General features: G+C 35.2%; 1 non-coding gene across 1 annotated transcript; it reads left to right on the plus strand.

Moving 5' to 3' along the window:
• The first annotated feature begins 6,116 nt into the window (after positions 1 to 6,116).
• On the plus strand, positions 6,117 to 6,220 carry LOC122218744. Its single transcript, XR_006202076.1, has one exon. It is a non-coding gene; the product is annotated as a U6 spliceosomal RNA (small nuclear RNA).
• Positions 6,221 to 7,532: the final 1,312 nt, after the last annotated feature.

The following is a 7,532-nucleotide window of genomic DNA, read 5'->3' on the forward strand; positions in this document are numbered from 1 at the left end:
TTAGTAACAGACAATGAAAATCTTTTCACATGCTATTGTTGAGCAGTGGAATAGAATATTTGATAAATTGGCTGCATTTTGTTATATATACACAAAAGGATATTGGTTAAGTGTATTTCTTAGTAGCAAATATATGGAATGTTTTCATTCTTACTTTAATCCTACACAATAAAGGACCTTGGATAGAATTATAATATTTTGCAAGTCAATTATAAGGTCTAAAACTTTTCCATAATAACATCATCAATACTAGTATTTTACCTAATACTTAGATACACTTTTTTGTGGAATTTTTTAAGTCTCTTATTGCCAGGAGAAGAACAAGCTTTGTGGCTTTTTGTGTTGTTGTTTGTTGTTTTATTTTATTCCTTAAGTTTCATAATTAGAATCATTTTCCTAGAGAGGAAAAGGTCTTATACTACAGAACTGCTTTGTCTATCTTGGATCCTGGGTAGGAAAAATAATTGACCCATTGACAGTGATAGGAAGAAGTCCCGGTCAAAAAGAGAAGTATCTAGTGGGTATAGATTGCATTAACATTGTGACATCCACTGATAATAATAATAATAATAACCACATATTTCAGAAAGAAGTGCAAATTGGCAACCACAAATCAAAACATGGTCAGTCTTTAAATATCCACACAAACAGATTGGTAGCATGAATCAAGTAAGTTTGGTAACAGATATAATGGCTTCTCTCACCTGACTATAGTTGGGCACTAAGACCTAGTTAGGTAGGAAGATGACTAGGCCAAATAAGGCAAATTCTAGGATGTAAGAAAACATTGTTTTAATGTAAAATCCCTAAACTAGATGCTATTCACCAAAAAAAGAAAAAAAGAAAAGAAAAAAAAAGTAAGAAAGAAAGAAAGAAAGGAAGGAAGAAAGGAAGAAAGAAAGAAAGAAAAAAGTGATAAGAAATGTATTTGCATAATTTAGCAATAAAAGGAGTAATATGATAAGTCATACAACATTTGGTTACATATTTTATTGGGTCAAGACTGAGCACTGAACTTGAAGGAGCGTGGATAGAGAATTGGAGAAAGTGGACTTTGGCAGGTACGAAGCTGAAAGAAGAAATGATAAGGAAAATCTAAGAATTTTCCAAATCATAACATTGCATATGCCACTTGGGGAGTTTTCCAACTTGCATCATAATATTTTCTTGTAGAATACCCTCCCACTGTTGTCTCCTGATCAAAGCAAACATTATACTGATAGGGATTTAGTTCAAGTAGAAGCCCTTTTGTGAAAACATCTATCTTTCATCATGGAAGTATAAGATATGTTCTAACTGGAATGCTGTGCATATTGTTTGGGCAGAGAAGTTTTTCTTTTTGTTTGTTTTTTTGTTTGTTTGTTTTTTGTTTTTTTTTTTTTCCCAATGGAACCAGGAGAATGGAGAAAATAGATTACTGCAGAGTTTTTCATTCATAGAACTTCTGCTCCTAGCATGGTTTACATGGTGCTTGGACTACAGGGACATAGCGCACAAATGTTTCAAAGGGAAGTGTGGCCTTGAGAGCACATACTGTACAAAGGACTTCAATGAGTGGATCAGAGCTGCTTTTAACAGTTTACATATAGGACTTGAGACTATGAAGATTAAAAAAATCCCAGTGAGGTCGAACTGTGGTATTCAGAAGTTGGGAGCAAGGCATGCCAAAGGGAGTCTTTGAATGTACAATAGATCTTCTCCAGCTTGGTGAGCCTAAGATGAAATTCAACCATGATTGTGGCAAATAAACATTATCACAAAAAAATCTCTTTCATACTTTGTTCCATTGTGACTGCAACTTACAGAGGCTGGGCATTCCTACCTCTTCCTAAAGTTACTCAGACTTTTTCTAATTTCTATCCTCTTAGACTGTAGAAACTTGACAATTCATTTTCTACCTGGAACCTAGAATAACTGTTAAAAAGGAAAATTAGATTGTGTAACTCCACAGTGAGAAACAATTTAATTCTTCCCATTGAGTTAAGAATAAATGCCTACTTCATACAATGGCCTAGGTAATAGGGGGAGAACCCTTGATAGGAGGGAGGGCATGGCCTACACACCAGCCTCAAGGGTTATTTTATGATTGATCTTTACTAGTCATGGTAATTTCTTTTCCTTAGCCACATGACCAAGTTCTGACCAGTACCATTGTTTCTAAAAGAGAAAGTTCTTCATCTTTCTGTCCCTTACTACTGACCAGAGTGTGGCAGCCATCTTTACTGTGGGGAGAAAGGCCAACTTTCCAAGAGTCACAGAACACAAACATGGAAGATCATGGTTTATTAATGACACTGTTGAACTGCTGCACCAATGTTGGACATATTTTCTCTGAATACATTAAAAATATATATATATATACACACATATATATATACACACATATATGTGTGTATATATATATATATATATATATATATATATACGTATATATACGCACATATATATATATATATATATATATATATATATATATATGACAATGGTACATGTCATTGTGTTTTCTGTGGCATCCAGGTTAACAGATTCCGAACTGCCACTTACCTTCTTGTGTAATTGGAGGCTAAAACAAGTTACTATTTCACCCACTGCTTTCCACATGGCATCAAACTCAGCCACACACTATTGATTAAGAATCTGTGGAATGGATGTAAATGAATGACACAGACTAAATTACAAATGGTATACTACTTTATGCTTTTATATGATTCTTGTCAGTCATTACCTGTTTTCAAAGTACAGATTCTTCCACGTTTCCAGAGGTTATTTCAAGAGCAATGTCAAAGACTTCAGGTCTCCTCATGGTTTCTTCATTCCTCTCCCTGAAGAAGGTTATTTTTCCTTGTATGCAATTGTAACTGACTGATAAAAGAGCTATTCTGAAGATAGTTCACTACCAAGAGGACATATCTTAATATTTCATATATTTAATAACTTCAGTATATGTTAATACACGACCAGAAGCATCAGCCATTTTCACCTTGCAGTTGATGATTAATTGTGGTATGTAAGTATCATGTTTGGATGTATTGTGGCAAATGATTCTGAGGCTTCAATTAAGTAATTTTGGATGATACCATAGTCCAGTGAGCATAATTTTACATCAGCTGATAACGATACGTTATTTCCAATTGAAAACTTTCACAATTACTTCTGCAATCATGCTTTCACGCTTTCAATTTCTGTCTTCTGTTTAGAGATTCTCTACATTCTCATCTGTAAGCTTGAAAAACGCACACTTATGTGCTTATTTATCTAGCTGCCTATTACTATAGTGTCTAGATTTTGTTTTGCCATGTATATCGATAGACTTACTAAATGATGATGCATCCATTTTCCTCTTTCATGAGGAAAATGCATTATAGAATAACCTGATTATTATGTGTGAGTATTTTCCCAAATAAATTATCAAAAGGGGGTGGGTGGGTGGTACAATGCTTCTGGGAATTCTTAAAACACCCTCAATCTATTTTGCATATTTTTTAAAAAATTTTTTACACTGTTCATGCTGTGTGCATCCTCAATGAAGGAGAATATTCTGTAACAACAAGAACAAAGTAAAATGACAGACAGATAATAGGATAAGTTAACTCTATGCAAAAGTGGATGTAAGTGTCATCTGAAATCAGCTTCTTTCAGATTTGGTTTCAAATTCTGCCTTTTGTATCTGAATTATTCCTGCCTACTCTATGATTCATCACTTTCTCCCTTGACTTACTGTGGCAGTGCATTTGTATCATATTATCAGACTTCCGGTTTCGTATGTACCGCATTTGTTTTTTTCAAATACCGTATTAAATTTGAAACACACGGTTAGGTCCTAATGTCCCTACTGCCATCATTATCTCGTTCATCATCAGTAATTAATAAATTCTCAGTAAAAATAGTTGCATTGGGTTATGTGTTTTGTAAATTAATAATGCCTTCATTATTTATTTCTTCTTAAGCTTTCTACTAGTCCTCCTTCACAACGTTGTAAAGCATTTTCAGTTTTAAATCATTTAGAAGCAGTAGCTTTTTCTGTTAGCTCTTCAGACAGGTAGACACAAATTGTTTTTTCACATCCTTGTTGGAATTTTAGTTTAGATTCATTACTAACGTAAAATGTTTTTATTTCTCTGTATCACAGGAATGCTTTTTATGTGGATGAGGTTCCATTTTTCCCAGTGTAGAAAAAAAATAAAGATATCCTAAAAAATTGTAATGTTTTTAACATCTATGGCTATAAGAAAGCTATTTCAACAAAATCATTTATTTACTGGATCAAAAACTTGAAAACACTGAATATCTAAAGAAGAAAGGTGTGCCAGGGTGGCTAAATTCGTTAATCCTCTAACTCTTGATTTCAGCTCAGGTCGTGATCTCACGGTTTGAGTTTGAGCCCCCAGTTGGACTCTGCTCAGACAGCACAAAGCCTGCTTGGGATTATCTCTCCCTCTCTCTCTGCCCGTCTCTGCTCACTCACTCTCTCACTCTCACAATAAATAAATAATCATTTAAAAAATAAAAGAAATAAAAGAAATTGATTTGATAACATACTTAAATTTATATAGAACAGCCATTTGATATGAGGCTTCACAAAAATTGTCACTATCTTAAAAATTGTATTCCACTATTTATTACATAAAAAATCAGTGACATGAAGAAAATGCCATGCATGGTCATAACTTTTTCTAGAAATATGTATGTAAGTATGTATAAGACTAGGCAAAAATGAGAATTATATGTAGTAAAATGTTGACATTGGTGAACTGGTGAAGCTACTTGATTGTTTTCTATGCATCTTCCATTTTTATCATTTGCATTCTCTAAACTGCTTTTTGCAATAAACATTAATTGCTTTTATCATGAGGAAATAGAGGGTCACCTTGGTGGCTCAGTTGATTAGGAGACTGACTCTTGTTTTCAACTCAGGTCATAATCCCAGGGTAGCGGGATTGAGCCCAGTATCGCATAGCATGAAGCCTGTTTAATATTCTCTCTCTCTCTCTCTCTCTTTCTCTGCCCCCATCCCTGCCCTGCTCATGCATGCTCTTGCTCTCTAAAATAAACATTAAACAAAAAAACAAACAAACAAAAAAAGAAAATAGGAAAGAACAGCATTACTACCAAATATGAGAGAAGTCAAAATGAAACAATCCAGAAACAATTCCATTGAGATACAATTGTGAAAACTATATATAATTGTTGGCAATCGACTTTGTTCCCTAAAATAACAGGTTTATATGGTGTTTTCACTTATGCCCCCTGTCTTTGTCTTCAGTACTGTGTCTTTGTAATATCGTATTATGCAACATAATTTTGAACTGTGCTCTTTAAGGAACACTTGTGGAAGGAAGCTAATTTTTCAGCACTGAGAAAATATTTGAGAAATCCAAGGTTTTTCTCCCTTTGTCATGAGCAGAAAATTTTCTCGAGGGTGCTCATGTTGAATTAAAATTCACCTCAGGCTGCTTCTGTCTATGACTACAATTTGATACTGTTGTATGGGACTCTTTTTATTGATTTCTCTTGCTTGGAGCTGCCAAAAATTAAGGTTGCCAAGTGTTTAGGGAGCAATCCTATTGGAGAGGTGGAGTCTTAGTTCAGAGGGTAAAAAGCAGTTTTGACTAGTAACTTTTGGTTGTTTCTTTTTTTTTTTTTTTTCCTGAAAGCAAACATTGTCAAATCTGCTAACGGATGTCACCTATTGACGAAAGGGATAGAAATAGTCATTTTGTGGTTTATTTGTAGGTTTTGGTAGTGATGTTTTTAACTTCAATTTTCATCAGTTTCCTTTCAAAATATCAGCTGCCGGGATTGATGTTAGCTGTTCAGTTCTTCTTTTATTTCAATATTTATTTGGGGGATTGCACAAGCTGGGGAGGGGCAGAGAGAGGACAGAAGATCTGAACTAGGCTCTGTGCTGACAGGCTGACCGCAGCGATCCCAACGTGGGGCTCGAACTCACAAACTATGCAGTCATGACCTAAGCTGAAGTCTGACGCTCAACCAACTGGGTCTCCCAGGTGCACCTAGCTGTTGGGTTCTTCTAACTAGCAGTGGAGCAGAATTAGTCTGACAGTGATTGGGCTGGTTTCTAATAGAAAGAATTATTGACAAAGATACTGAATCAGGTGCTCGATTCGGCAGCACATATACTAAAATTGGAACGATACAGAGATTAGCATGGCCCCTGCGCAAGGATGACACACAAATTCGTGAAGCGTTCCATATTTTTAGCACTGCTAGGAATTCACCCAAGGGATACAGGAGTACTGATGCATAAGGGCACTTGTACCCCAATGTTTATAGCAGCACTTTCAACAATAGCCAAATTATGGAAAGAGCCTAAATGTCCATCAACTGATGAATGGGTAAAGAAATTGTGGTTTATATACACAATGGAGTACTACGTGGCAATGAGAAAGAATGAAATATGGCCTTTTGTAGCAATGTGGATGGAACTGGAGAGTGTTATGCTAAGTGAAATAAGTCATACGGAGAAAGACAGATACCATATGTTTTCACTCTTACATGGATCCTGAGAAACTTAACAGAAGACCATGGGGACGGGGAAGAGAAAAAAAAAAAAGAGAGGGAGGGAGCCAAACCATAAGAGACTCTTAAAAACTGAGAATAAACTACGGTTGATGAGGGGTGGGAGAGAGGCGAAAGGGGGTGATGGGCATTGAGGAGGGCACCTGTTGGGATGAGCACTGAGTGTTGTATGGAAACCAATTTGACAATAAATTTCATAGTAAAAAAAGGAAAAAAAATAAAGCTACATTTGTGGTAAAAAAAAAAAAAAGATACTGAATCAGCTGAATATTCCACACATGCTTTTGCATATCTTATTTCATTAAATGTCATTATTTTTTGCCATAGATATATCTCTATCTATCTATCTATCATCATCTATCATCTAGTGGTTGTCTGAGTTTTCCTGTAATAAGAAAATGGAGTGCACTTTATTTTCAAAATAAACATAGAAGTATTTTATTTTATTTATTTTTTTAATTTTTTTTAACATTTATTTATTTTTGAGACAGAGAGAGACAGAGCATGAACAGGGGAGGGGCAGAGAGAGAGGGAGACACAGAATCTGAAACGGGCTCCAGGCTCTGAGCTGTCAGCACAGAGCCCGACACGGGGCTCGAACTCACGGACCGTGAGATCATGACCTGAGCCGAAGTCAGACGCTTAACTGACTGAGCCACCCAGGCGCCCCAGAAGTATTTTAGATAAAGTATGTATTAGTCATAATTTATTATATTAGAATGTGTTAATGTAATATTTTGTTAAAATAACTGAAATTTTATTTATCGTACATTGGCTATGGCAGGGTTATGGTGGTGAATATGATTGTGTTAATTTTTACCACGATCCTATGGCTAGGTTTCCATACCTGGTTCTATGTGACTAATAAAGCCATTCAATATTAATAACCACCACTGCATTCTGTTTCAGTAAATAAAACTCATTCCTGTAATTAGGTTTACATTAAAAATGGAATTTGTAAATTACTGTACATGTTTTCTATTACTGTGATT

The sequence above is a fragment of the Panthera leo genome, chromosome B1 (genome assembly GCF_018350215.1).
Source record: "Panthera leo isolate Ple1 chromosome B1, P.leo_Ple1_pat1.1, whole genome shotgun sequence".
NCBI classification, from domain to species: Eukaryota; Metazoa; Chordata; class Mammalia; order Carnivora; family Felidae; genus Panthera; species Panthera leo.